This window comes from Podarcis raffonei, chromosome 5, assembly GCF_027172205.1.
Source record: "Podarcis raffonei isolate rPodRaf1 chromosome 5, rPodRaf1.pri, whole genome shotgun sequence".
Taxonomy (NCBI): domain Eukaryota; kingdom Metazoa; phylum Chordata; class Lepidosauria; order Squamata; family Lacertidae; genus Podarcis; species Podarcis raffonei.
This window is the reverse complement of record NC_070606.1, coordinates 44,494,509-44,509,329: the sequence shown is the minus strand read 5'-3', so window position 1 is coordinate 44,509,329 and position 14,821 is coordinate 44,494,509.

Sequence of the window (14,821 nt, the reverse complement as noted above, 5' to 3'; positions counted from 1 at the left end):
CCTTGCTCTAGAACAATTGTTTCAGAGAACTGCTAAACAGAGGTAAATAAAAATTTATGATTGTGAAGGCTCTTGCCAGTGACTTTCTCTGTGCCTGAATGCTCTCTTTTTTTGACCAAATTACATTGCGAAAATTAAGGTGCGCATTAGATTCAATGGCACATTTACATTCACCACCAATTACTTTTTTGGTTTCAAGGTTCTGAAAATTGAGGTGCGCATTAGATTTGATGGTGCATTGGACTCAAGTAAGTACAATATTTTAGAGATGGTGTCAACATTGTGTCAACTAGATTGAGGAAAGGCCCTAGAGTTCCATAGTGGAACATCTGCTTTGCATGCTGAGGATCCCAGGTTTGATCCCTAGCCTCTTTAGATCCCTGCCTCAAACACTAGGAAGCCACTACTAGTCTGTGTAGACAATACTTAGCTAGATGGACTAATGGTTTTATTTGGTATATGCTAGTTGGAAGGAAGACTGCAAAGTAGGTTAGGATTTAAAGGGCCAGGCTACCACGCTGCACACCTTTAAAGGAGTTTCACTACTACTTCTTGGGCAAGTGCTCTCTAAGTTTTATTTTAGAATAGAAGGTCAGTTCAGGAATAGAAAATCTTTGTTAGCATGATTGCCATGTTTCTCATGGGCAGACTTTCAGGGGCTGCATGCCAGTTTGCCCAGAGGCGGGGAGAAGAAAAATGGGGAAAGCAATAGATGTGACTCTCTTCTTTGTACAGTGGGCTACATTCCAACCATGCAAGTTGGATGTTTCTACATCTTACACCTGCACACCTTTGCCCACCCTCCACGCAGGATGCAAGAGGCACTAGCACAGTTCAAGGACACATTCCTGCCAGGCAAGAGCACTCAAGGAGGGCATAGAGAAGGGCCACTCAAGAGAGTGCCCTGAAGCAAGCAAGTGGCCTGAGGACAGTACCAAAAGTCATATAGAAAGGCCTGGAAGGCCACATTTGTCTTCCAAGCCTGAGGTTCCCTAGGTAAAGATAAAGGGGCCCCTGACCATTAGGTCCAGTCGTGACCGACTCTGGGGTTGTGGCACTCATCTCGCTTTACAGCTTCCGGGTCATGTGGCCAGCATGACTAAGCTGCTTCTGGCGAACCAGAGCAGTGCACGGAAACGTCGTTTACCTTCCTGCCGGAGCGATACCTATTGATCTACTTGCACTTTGACATGCTTTCGAACTGCTGGGTTGGCAGGAGCAGGGACCGAGCAACGGGAGCTCACCCCATCACGGGGATCCGAACCACCGACCTTCTGTGTCCTAGGCTCTGTGGTTTAACCCACAGCATAATTCAACCAACATGCATACCCCTGTAGAATGGTCCAGCCTGGCAATACTCTGCTAACATCTGTAAAGAAGTGTCATGTTAGATCAGTAAAAGAGCTGATGGGATTACTCATAATGTCAGTAGGGCAGCACATAACTGCAGACATAGCCATGCCATCATATCTATGCCACTTCTTTAGAAATCTTTATGAAGCAGCATATAACTGGACCATTCAGTTGCTACACTGTAAGAAGAATGTTTAGAGAGTAAAGATTTAAATGCTAAGTTGTCACATCTATTGATCTGTCTGTCCGTCTATCTTTATCCATCTATTTTTCTATCTATTGCTACAGCTGAATACATTTCACCATCCAAAAAAGATATTTTTCTATCAGGGCAAATAATTGGGTTTGCACTCAAACACAAGCGAAATTAAAGAATACTATAGTGAGAGCAAAAGAGAACTACTCAATACTCGACTTCTGGTAAATGATTCTGACCCCCTGTCAATGCTTGTAAGTGAGAAAACCATTTCAGAGAAATCTACTAATGACAGCCAGGATTGTGATATGCAGCAAGCCAAGGTTCAGAGTAAGAAACCGAGGAACAAAAGCAAATCATTAGAATAGAAGACAGATGAGTAGAAAGCTATACAAATATCTGGTCTTCATGTAAACTGTAGCTGTTTTATGGATCCTGGGGTGAAAGATTGAGATTTTAAGAACCAATAACATTCCTTATTTCCTGTTTCAACATCTCTTCTCATTTGGATTTTCTTTTCTTTCTTTTTAAGTTCTGTTTTGCATACATCCATATACATTTTCCATCCTTAATTTGAACTACACCTAGGAATAAACAGTTACATAAGAAAAGAAATAAAGAAAAAAATAACATAGCCACTAAATATCTTTCCCACCACCCGTTCCCCATACAGTGGTACCTCAGGTTAAGTACTTAATTCATTCCAGAGGTCCGTACTTAACCTGAAATTGTTCTTAACCTGAAGCACCACTTTAGCTAATGGGGCCTCCCGCTGCCGCCGGAGCCCGATCTCTGTTCTCACTCTGAAGCAAAGTTCTTAACCTGAAGCACTATTTCTGGGTTAGCGGAGTCTGTAACCTGAAGCGTATGTAACCTGAAGCGTATGTAACCCGAGGTATCACTGTACAGTGGTGCCTCGCAAGACGAAATTAATTCGTTCCGCAAGTTTTTTCTTCTTGCGAGTTTTTCGTCTTGCAAAGCACGGTTTCCCATAGGAATGCCTCTTCTGAAGGCTGGGGGGGGGAACAAGGGCTTTTCTTCCCACCGCCAGCCTTCAGAAGGCTGTTCTGAAGGCTGGGGGTGGGAAGAAAAGGCCTTCTCCCCACCTCCCACCCCGCAAGCTCCGGGGACAGGAGGGCTTTCCTCCCGACTGCCAGCATTTTAAAAGCCCCCAGGACAGCGGAGAAGTCTCGGCTGTCCCAGGGGCTTTTAAAATGCTGGTGGGCGGCAGCGCAGCGTCCGCTGCCGCCCGCCAGCATTTTCAGATCGCCCCGGGGCAGCGGAGAAGTCTCACCTGTCCCGGGGGCTTTTAAAATGCTGGCGGGCGGCAGTGCAGCGTCCGCTGCCGCCCACCAGCAGTTTCAGATCGCCCCGGGGCAGCGGAGAAGTCTCCGCTGTCCTGGGGGCTTTTAAAATGCTGGCGGGCGGCAGCGAAGCATTTGCTGCCACCCGCCAGCATTTTCAGATCGCCCAGGACAGCGGAGAAGTCTCCGCTGTCCCAGGAAGGCAGGCGGGGGGAGCAAAGACTTTGGCCCCCCGCCGGCCTTCAGAAGAGGTCCAGGACCTCTTCTGAAGGCCGGCGGTGGGCCAAAGTCTTTGCTCCCCCCCGCCTGCCTTCAAAAGCCGTCGGGATAGCGGAGAAACGCGCTGCGCTTCTCCGCTATCCCGGGAAGGCAGGCGGGGGGGGAGCAAAGACTTTTGCCCCCCGCCGCCCTTCAGAAGAGGTCCAGGACCTCTTCTGAAGGCCGGCGGAGATTTCCCTATGGGCTTTCTTCTTGCGAAGCAAGCCCATAGGGAAATTCGTTTTGCGAAGCACCTCCAAAACGGAAAACTCTTTCGTCTTGCGAGTTTTTCGTTTTGCAAGGCGTTCGTCTTGCGAGGCACCACTGTACTTATTATATTTAATTATCAAACTTTAAGCATTCTAATCTTTTGATTTGGCTTCCGTCCACCACCTTCATTTGAGTCAATTTTTCCTTTTCCTTAACTGCCCTTCTTTAGATGTTTTCCATTTCTTGGTATTAGCTTGTTTGGTTATAATAACTGTTTTGTCTTTTGCAAAAATTAAATTAATCAAAGTATAATAAAGGCTTTATTTGAGAGGAATGTTTTTCTAGATAGTTTTTATAGCACTCCCTTTCCTTAGAGAACTTTTGGCTTGTTCTGTTCCTAATTGTTTCTGTCATTTTAGCCAGCTTAATATTTAGCCAGCTTAATGGCTTTAGTTGCCATTTCTCCTTTGGATTGTCTGAACATTTGACTGCCATGCTACATATTGTGTTCACCTGCCTCACACTTAACCTGTGGCTTGAGTTCCACGTCCCCAGCACATCCACTGGAAGCTTCCACTGTGTTCTGGCTGGTGGCCTTCCATACAGAGACGTGTAAATTCAGCTTTATTTTTCTTGTCAGATTTTATGAAAGGGAGAAGGCCCCAACTCAAATAAAATGTATATCACATGCAGCTGTTGCCTCGAGGGCGAGATCTTCCTATGGTTTCTTTCTTCCTGTGTTTTTTTCCATATACTTTCACCAGCAGATGGTATCTAGCTAATACAGAACTGCTGAAGGTAGCCTGGATGTGGGCGTGTCTTCTGCCAGGCAAGTAATTATTTTAGAGAACATCTCCATCTAGGAAGGTTTATGCAAATATTTGATGTGGAGCTGAATTCCCACTGTGAGGTAGTGGGCTTTAATTACTTCTATTGCGAATTTTCCCACATAACAGAAATGGTGGTTTATCAGCATCACTGCAAAGCTCACTTGTTTTGCAGAGTATCACCCAGCTCTGATGAGAAGGGCTCTCCAGTGCAGATTAGTTTCCTGATCCCTTACGGCTAACCTTTTTGGCCCTGCTGGAATTCCCTGCTGTTCCCAATGAAGTAAAAGCAGCAGAAATTTTGATAAGAATTTATTGCAGCTCCAGCCAACAAAACCAAACACACACGCACACACCCTGCTGCCAACAAAACCAATCTGTTGTTCTTTCTCTTGTTCAGCATTAGTAACTTGAAATATGAAATGAGCAAACGATAAACCCTTTTCATCCAGATAAGGGAGGAGCAGAATCATACAAATAAATGTAGTGGTTACAAAAAGACTCCATATTTTATCTCATGATCATACACTTTTTAAAAATACTGTATTTGAAAGAGGCGTTTTGAAGATCTGCAGTGTGGGTACAAGTGGGTTTCACAGGGCAAAAGCAAGCAACAGCCCCCCTAAGCTACTTCTGATTATTCAGTCTAAACACCTGTGCAAAAATCATTAAATATTATAGGAAGTTATCTTGGTAGCACAACACTGCAATCGATTGTCTATAATTTTATGGACAGCCACTGCAGGCAAAGATGGCCTATAAGTAGGAAAGTTGTCTCGACTGTGCAGTAGTTATGAAGCACTCTCAAAATCCATATATTGTTTAAGAACTCAAACAAAAGCATTCATTCTTCAGGGGACAGTATAATGTGTAGTGTATCTTCAGTTGTGTCTTCCCTACATATGCAGAAACATTGTTCCTTTAGGGGTTTAGCATATTTACCATGCATATGACCTGATGACATTGTATAGGATTGTAGACTTGTAAATACTGTTTTCCGTGAATATTACATAAGTTTGTAAAATATGTCTGTGGAAGAGAAATTTTTATATATATATAATTGACACCAAGGAAAAAAAGGATGCTACAAAAACAATCTATACCTGAACAAATGCTCTTAACATGTATATTGTTCTCAAATAACTTATTTATTGCTTCAGGGTCTGCAGTCCTCATAGTGTCCACCAGAAGATCATAATTTAGAATGGAAAAATTCACACTGGTATTATTGCAAGTATTAGAGGCTAACTGTTCAGACAGAATTTTTACTAAAAATCCAACAGTACAGTAATTGAGCAATTGGTTCTGTGCTTTCAATTGGGGGTGGGGTGGCTCCTGTGGATTAATGGGGTTTCCAGCTGTGGGGTCTCTTCTAAAAGTTCTCTTGATCTCTCAAGCGCCTGTAGAGCAGGGGTCAGCAACCTTTTTCAGCCGTGGGCTGGTCCACCGTCCCTCAGACCATGTGGTGGACCAAACTATTTTTTTGGGGGAATGAACAAATTCCTATGCCCCACAAATAACCCAGAGATGCATTTTAAATAAAAGCACACATTCTACTCATGTAAAAACACTCTGATTCCCGGACCATCCGTGGGCCGGATTGAGAAGGCAATTGGGCCGCATCTGGCCCACGGGCCTTAGGTTGCCTACCCCTGCTGTAGAGCATCCATCAGAGTCTGGCGGCAGAGGTGACTCCTTGGAGGCTTAAGGGAGGGGAAGGGAGGTGGTCTCTGTGTTCCATGGAGTTACAGAGGACAGATCAGGGAGCAGAGCCACATTTTCATCAGAGCTGCCATCTCTGCTTCCTAAAACATTTCAACAAGGCCAATTTCTCCCTGAAGCTTCCCATCCCAGCAAAATCACTTCCTGGTGTCAGAAAAGCAGCAGTGACGGTCTACCCTATAAAGCAGGACTTTAAGCCAATATTCCAGAGCTCGGCAAGACAGAAAAAGAAGTCTTATTGCATTTTCCCATTCAGCAGGCCACATGCCATTCCGGAGATAGCCTTAAAACCTAGAGGGAAATATTCATGTAATAATACTTGGATAGGAGCACAATGCTAACTTAGTTTAAAAATTCAGAACCCAAAGTGGATCAATTTTGCAATTTCTCTTTTAACTTTAGACTTGTCAGGCCCCATTATTCTCAATACAATCTGACATTTCTAGGTTAAAAAGACATCAATTACCTTTTGAAATTACCCTCTCTGTGCTATAGGATTAGCTGAATTTCTGCTGACATTGTAAGTTCATTGTGCATAGTAGATTTATGGGGAGAAGGGGGGAAATTCAGCAATGTATAGCACTATCTAATGAACAGAGTCACACATGGATATGAGGCTTGTGCTTATTGTTAAGACATCTTATTCATTAGCAAAACTAGCTGAATGATTGCAGCAAATAGCTTCTGTTTTGTACAATGAAGGAATTATTCAAAATGAACATATTTCACAGAAACAGAATTGTGGAGTTGGAAAGAACCACAATTCAGGAATCTTTTGCCCAACATGGGGCTTGAACCCATTATCCTAAGATTAAGAGTCTCATGCTCTACTGACTGAGCTATCCCAGCTTTTTTGCTTGTTTGTAAAATTTATCACCTGCATTCCATTATAAAATAATTCCAATTCGTACAATAAACAACAAAACAGGCAAGAGCACCAACAGTCAAACAACTATTTACACAGTACAACGTCACAAATTCAACCCAAAGCCGAGGTGACTCAGTAGGTCTTCAGTTGGCACTGGGTAGACTTGATGTCAACAGGCTCAGAGTTCCACAGTCAGGATGCCTACAACAAAAGTGCCCTTTCTTGGGTTGTCACATGTCAAATCCTAGGCAAGTGCGGCACCATCAAGAGAACATCCCTGCTACATCTTAATATTTGGACAGGTCCGTAAGGGAGAAGGTACTCTATCAGATATCCAGGTCCTAGTTAAACCAGTATTGAATAAGTGTGTTTGGAATTTTTTTGTCATCACTTAGACACTGAATACAAGCTATGGAGACTTCTCTTGCACAGTTTTAATTCAAAGGTTGGGCGTTTTATGTTCCCTGACATTCATACATCCTATTTCCAAACTAAGGTTTTATGCTGGGTTTAGTGATCCATTATAGAGAATACGGGGTGAGCTGATGGCAGTGGGTGTTAGAAACTGTTTTGTCATTAGACAAAGATGACAGAGACCCTGGAAGGACAATATGGCGATAATCTGGCTGGCCTAGATCCTTGTGCCTTTTGTAATTCTGTGACAGTCATAATGCCCAAAGGGAACAAAGTAATCAGTTTGCAGTTCGCTGAGACATTTACTTTTACCAGCTTGTAATTGAGGCAGCTTTGCCCTCTGCTGAATCATAGAAGTGGCTTTTCCCAGTTAAAGGTGAAATGAATCAAGGCTCTTATTACTTAGCTTGAGGTCAAATTCACCTACATTTTAGGAGAGGCCAAGGGAGAAGCAGCATAGTACAACCTTTACATTTTTATTGGGTTCAGATTAATTGCTTTAGTGTTTAGATTTATTATTTTGTTGTTCACACATGGCATTGCCAATTATGATTCTCTGTTTTAAACCACAAGGAACGTAGCAAAAGATAAACATTTTCACATGCCCCTATTTTGCCTCGGGTACATTTACCATAAATTGCCCTTGATACTTACTTTGGAATCATTCTTAGGTGGTTTGCATTTCTACTTCTTGGAGGTGGCAAAAGTTGCTAAGCTCCAGAGCACTCTGGGAAAGGCTTGGGTCTTTGGAGCTGGCTACTCTCCCCTTCTTCATCCTTCCAGCTGCTGCTGCTGTTGTTGCAGCTGAACACTGCAGCTGGCCATTGTTGTCATTTCTAACTTAATGTATGCACACACATGGTGAACAGGGAACACCGTGCATAAATATAACCGATGCCAGCTCCATTAGTTGACAGCATGAACAAGCCATGGCTGCACATGTACAATAAATAAAAATTGCCAAGGGTAGATAATACTTATTACTGCCACCATTAGCTGTCTTATGTCTGAAGTAACATTGGGTGATGAGAATGTTCTCTACCTGAAAACTGATTTATGCTAATTGTGAAAATTTGCAAAACATGGCAATCATCACTCAATGTTGCAGTTATCACATGATGGACATACTTGTGTTAACTCATGCCAGTCTCATATAGTTGGAGCTTGTTTCCAAGCAAATGTGGCTAGGAATAGGACCATTGCAAGGTAATTGTAAATGAGGGTATGGTGGGGCTGCAGGAGGTCTTCTGCAATTCTTAGGTGTTTCTGCATGGAGGTTTACATGTCAGTGTCAATGTTCTCATCTCAGTCTGGATGATGCCTATATGTTTGCCAATGTACTGTTCTGAATGTTTATGCTTTTTCAAGTCATTATGCTCTCCGGCTGCTCAGTGTTGGATAGATCATTATGAATGAGCTGTATGCCCTGAATCATTTGACCTTGTTATTCCTGCACGGTTCCTGAATTTATCATCCAAGAGAGACAATTATGTCTCAACATATTCTCATGCCTTCACATTATATTTCTTCAGAAAGAAAAAAAAATAGGTCTGTTTGATTCTAGTTGCTGCAGAAGCATTCTCTGCTATTTCTCATTACTACTGGAAGCCTGTGCTTAAATGGAGTTTTCCCAACAATTTTAATGTACCTATCACATGCATATTTGAAAATTATACGTTGTTTTTTAAAAAAATCTTACAAGACTATGCAAATTATCATGCCAAGGCAGAAATGAAAGGTGATCTAATGTTGCTATCACAGCTACCTTCTGTGTAATATTAAAACAATTATTTTCATTGTAAACTATTATAAGGCAAATTTGCCATGTCAAGGCCTGATGTGTTTCCTGATGCATGTAATGGCCTCTAAATAAGTAATTCAATTAATATGTTTACAGTAGTACAGATCACTGATTATACTGTAGAATCTCATTATCCATACCTCCATTATCCATATTTCCTGTCTAAACTGAGCATGTGTCACGCTTGAAAGATACAACCATTTAGCCCCATGCAAACCTTATCAGCATTATTAATCCAACCATCCATTTTGATCAATATTTTCCCATGCACAATAATGTCCCAGTCACTAGATTAAAAACACCATGGTGCTTCTACGTCCTTATATATGTGTGTGCTATAAAACTATGTCAATGCCTTAGTATCAAATCTGCCCAATTTTCACTTATTGAGTTTGGAAGAGGATTGAGAGCAAACTGATAGTTTAAGCAGAAATAGATATCCAGACCCCAGTGGCTTTCATCTGAAAGTTTAACAAGAATGTGATATGAAACTACAGAACTGCTGACTCTTAATATTTCAACTTCATAGTTAATACTGGTTTCAAGCACAGAGAGATACAAAGATAATATGTGTGTGCGCGCACACAAAACAGTACATTTCAACTGAATCTTTTGTTTCCTCTAGTTAGGAATTTCCCCTTAGCAGCATGTTGTTTTGGGCATCTTAAGGCAGGACTCCGGGTGATCGGCAGGTCTGAATAACTAAGGAAAAGCAAGGAGCCATGCCCAGGAAGTTGGCTCTGGGTCTGTGGATGGACCGATGCTGAACTTTTTCTTCTCAATTATTTCCCAATTTCAATACCCAGAGGCCATACTGGGTATCATCAGGCCTAAGTCACTGCCATTCATCTACCAAACTATAAAGAGTGATGCCTGTTTTCACCCCAATTATGTTTTGTTGGTCTGTTGCTTTCCTTTCTATTCCCACTGCAGGCACACAAATAATACTTCAAGATTTTTTCTGAGCTTTCCCTCCACTGGAGTTTCATTTGATTAGTTTTATACTCTGTCTGAGCCACACTTCACATTTATTAGTGCCACTTGTTCCATTTATTAATGAGCTCTGAAACCTGTTGAATAGCACTTGATTCATTTTTTATGCTTGCAATTCCTCTGATGTGCTTCCATGGCAAAGTTTTCATTTAGGGGCTTCCACAGATAAATAACATCTGTTTTATCATATGACCCAGCTCTTTATCAATTTTCCATGCTCTGGAGCTTCATTCCAAAAGCTCACATTTTATGTAAGACCCTGTCAGAAGGAACAGTCTATCAATGTCTTTCTGCAAATCAAAATAAACGATTATGTATGCGCTGTCATTATCACTGTCTTAAATCCTCTTAAGGAATTCAAGACCATTAGCTAGTTTCTCCATGCTGATCATGCCCTTCTGGAGTTTTAGTATACATGAACTATTCTCATTTTGCTTTCCTGATAGTGTTTCCATTGTTTTAAACACTGGAGCCTAGCAAGCTGTTGAGGCCTGTAAAAATTTCTGGCATAATTTAGCACACAATTTTGAACACAGTTAGTAAATATGCATCTGTAATCTCTCATTTATATACTGACAAAACACCACCTGCATAGTTTTCTGCAGTATCATTCTGCGGCAGCACTGGAATCTATCAAGGTTCTGCTAACTGATTTGAATGAGAAAAATACCTTCCCCCAGTCTTGCCAGGAGCAAAAATATTAACTGCTTAAGGACTTTCTAACATCACTGCATGGTCTTACAGCAGCCTTAAGAGCATGTGTGTTGTACACCATCTTTACTTGACTTAATGCACATTTCAAAAAAGTAGAATCCCTAGTCCAGCTGGGAACCACACGGGAGTAGACAATTTGCAAAGTGCAAAGCCCTTGCTAGAACCATTGCTGGTTCATGCCAGTTCCTGCCACACATAGAGTTAAACAAGTTGTCTGTATTGATGGTTTTTGCAGCAAAAAGTGTCTGTTTGGGTGATCTGCTTAGTGGATAAACTGGGCATAGACCTCTGCACACCTAGTATTAGACTTCTTCGTATGTTCCTTTTGCTTGAAGGACCTTAAGGATTTTCCAACGTTAGGTTTTTATCATCAGAGAAAGAGAGAGAGAGAGGGGGGGGGGGGAGGGAGAAAGGAGATTCCTGTACCATACCCTCTTCACTCATGGTCCTACATGAATGTATAAAACCAACAGGACAGATTCCTACTTGTATTATAAAAGCTTTACTACAGATGCTTCTGAGAATGAGTTGTGGTAAGAGAAACACAGTATATCCAAAGAAAATATTAGGCTTCAGCTGGGATCCTTTTAGGTGATGTCATTGGAGCCCTTCAACTGTGTTAGGCAGCAGGCAGCCCAATTAATTGTCAAGCCCCTGCTAAAAAAGGAATTGGGCTCGAAGCAGCAGGATGCGAGCAACAAACCGCTTATTATGTGTACTTAATCCAACGAAATCGACTTATTGTTAAGAGCAAGTATGCTGCTTTAAGTGCTTTGTGGGATGCACTGCTAGTTACTGTTATGCACTTTGTATATTGCTCTGAATAAAAGAACACAGATCCAGCAACAGCCAATGGCAAATATAATAGGCTTTTAAAATTATTCACAGCACAAACCCTTATGGGTTGGAAGTGGGAAGATGTGATGGGAAACAGAAGGAGCAACACAGCAAGCACTGGGAGCACAGCTGGGGACTCTAAGCTTTAGACACTTGAGCTGTTGCAAAGGCAAGCCTATTTTCAGGTCGCTCTTAAATTCAGAAAGTACCCTGCCTCTTCAGCAACATAAGCAGCCACAGTGGAAACTACAAATTAATCCCCAGTACTCCTCCTTTTGGAGAAGGAACTGAAAAAACCACTCCAGTATTTTGCCAAGAAAACTCCATGGACATAAAAAAGGAGAAGCTTTGAGAAGAAAGTGAGAGTTTCCAAGGCGTGCTCTGGTTCATGGGGTCATGGAGAGTCAAACACGACTAAGATGACTAAACAACAACAACAACTCCTCCTTTGCCCAGTACTCCATAATTCAGTCTCAATCTATCACTCTGTTTCAGGTTTGCTTGCTTTCTCCCCCATGGTGTACAAATCACAAACAGCAAACCACAAACAAACCACAAACCCTATTTAACTGCTTCTCACCATTGCTCTATAGGATTAACTATTTCATTCTCCTCTATAACAGAAACAATATGTTTTCTTATGATGAGATCTGCTATGACTTTTAAAAACAAGTGCACTGACTATGTATTCCAAGGATACCCAGACAATTCTATCCAGCATCACACATCTGCTGTATATGTTCAACCTGTAGCATCTTAAGGTTTTGTTCTCCTAACAAGAAAAAAACTGCCTAAGAAGGCAATGTGTACTGTAAAGGTAAAAGTAAAGGGATCCCTGACCATTAGGTCCAGTCGTGACCGACTCTGGGGTTGCGGCACTCATCTCGCTTTATTGGCCAAGGGAGCTGGCATACAGCTTCTGGGTCATGTGGCCAGCATGACTGAGCCACTTCTGGTGAACCAGAGCAGCGCAGGGAAACGCCGTTTACCTTCCCGCTGGAGCGGTACCTATTTATCTACTTGCACTTTGACGTGCTTTCAAACTGCTAGGTTGGCAGGAGCAGGCACCGAGCAATGGGAGCTCACCCCGTCGCGGGGATTCGAAATGCCAACCTTCTGATCGGCAAGTCCTAGGTTCTGTGGTTTAACCCACAGCACCACCCACGTCCCTATGTGTACTGTATTCAGAGGCAAATTAAAAGCACACACACACAAAAGAAGCTGCATTAATCCATAAGGGGGGAAATCCACAGTTGGACAAGACCTATACTGCCTGTTTTTAGCATCCATCTCCTCCAAATGACACCCCCCTGCCCGGATCTGCTGGTGCTTTTCATCAATTTGTTAATGTTCCATTCCTAGCTGGTCTGCCTCTTTCCAAGTCATGCCTTTTGAGTTCTGGCACTGTTTATGGTTACTGTGCTGCATCATATTCATCACAGTGTGGTTTCATGACCCCTGGATTTCAACTCTTTCTAATTTCCTTGCACTGTCTTGGTCATTAGCTGGAACGAGATCTTAGCATTAACTGCTTCCAATAATGCCTCTGCAACACAATCATTAATTGCATCTGTCATTTCCACCTTCATCAGGCTGCACATCTCCAGACTTTTCCAATTAATATTATAAAGGTTGATATGCGAAGTTATAATCTCAGTTTTATTGTCTTGCCAGTTCTTGCCTGTCTCCTCTGTTGTAAGAGAATGAAGAACCTCTGAGGCAGCAAAAACATGCTATTCCATTGTTGGGGGTTGCTGCCGATACTACAGAAAGTCTCTGTGGTACCGGCTGCCAATATTTTGGCATTTCTCACACTTACTGATTCCAGCAAATTTATCTTACTATGGAGTTTCCACATTGTGAGAACATTATCTTTATTTCACTGATCTGCATAAGAACATACTACACACGCAACATGTAGATCAAAAAGGAAATATGAAAGGGCAAGGAGAGATTGCAATGTAAAAGCCCCATTATATGAAACTTGGTTACACAAGCTTCCTGATTTAACTCTTAGTCCCTTGGGACTTTTCCTATCAATTTGAAACCCATTTGAATTCCCCTCCTTTAATTCAGTTATCTGACTTTAGTAGATCTCTCCCAGATAAATGATTTTACTACAGCAGGACTATCCAATATGAAGTTGGCTCATGCCCAAGGATGTAATTAGTCCTTTTAAGTGCTGATACATAACAGCACTGGATCTTTCTCCCCCCATACCAACAAGGTTAGTGATGATGGAGCCAATTTCAGAACTAGGGGTTTCAAACTACTAACTTCCCAGTCCAGACTTTTACATGCAGCACTTCAAGGCAGGACCAGATGTCTCCAGGTTCAGTCCCAGCTTGTAATGGAGTTAGCTGCTGCCAGCCAGCCAGCCAGCCCCCCTTCCCATGATTCTTTCCTCTCACAAACAAAATGGATTCTGTCTTCAATGAGCCTTTCCTGACACTAGTTCCCCCACCCTGTTGCAAGAATAAATTTGCTTGGAAGGAAGAGGTGGTGTCCAGCAGGAGGTTAATTACCCCTCAACTTTAAATGTATTTTTAATCTTTGTTGGAAGCCACCCAGAGTGGCTGTGGAAACCGAACCAGATGGGGGTATAAATAATAATAATAAAATAATAATAATAATAATAATAATAATAATAATAATAATAATAATTATTTTATTATTATTATTTATTGCTTATGCTGAAGCTTTTCAGAATCCCTCTCCCCTGCCAAACCCCACCCTTTTGCACCCTGAGCTTTCTAGGAGGTTTGCAAGGTATCCTGAATCTACTTCCAAGTTTGAAGTGAAGTTCAATGTGAGTTTCAGGGTTTTACTTGTCCATCATTAGAAAAGACAACCCAAATTTCAATGCTAAAAGATCTATTAAGATAAAGGCAGCTTCATATATTATGTGCACTGCTGCGATCTAGTAATATTACGCTGGCTTTTCCTTCAACAAATGTATAATGTTTGAGTATTTGCATTTATAAAATTTCTATACCACCCCTCATCCAAGGATCACAGGGCAGTTTACAATAAAAAGACACCAAAATGCATATCATAGTAACAAACAAAAATATTTCTACACACACAGTTAAAATGGCAACAGACTGGGTAATTAGGCAAAGGCATCAGAGAAGAAAATGCTTCTGCCTGGCACCTAAAGATATGTAATGAATGGAGAGAACATTCCAGAAGCAGGGAGAGAATTCCACAAACAGCCACAGAAAAGGCCCAATGTATTTCACATTTGCATCTACACACATTATTAAATACCCATACACACATGGCTCAGTCTAGTCTCTAGATGTGCATACAGGAAGTTCAAAG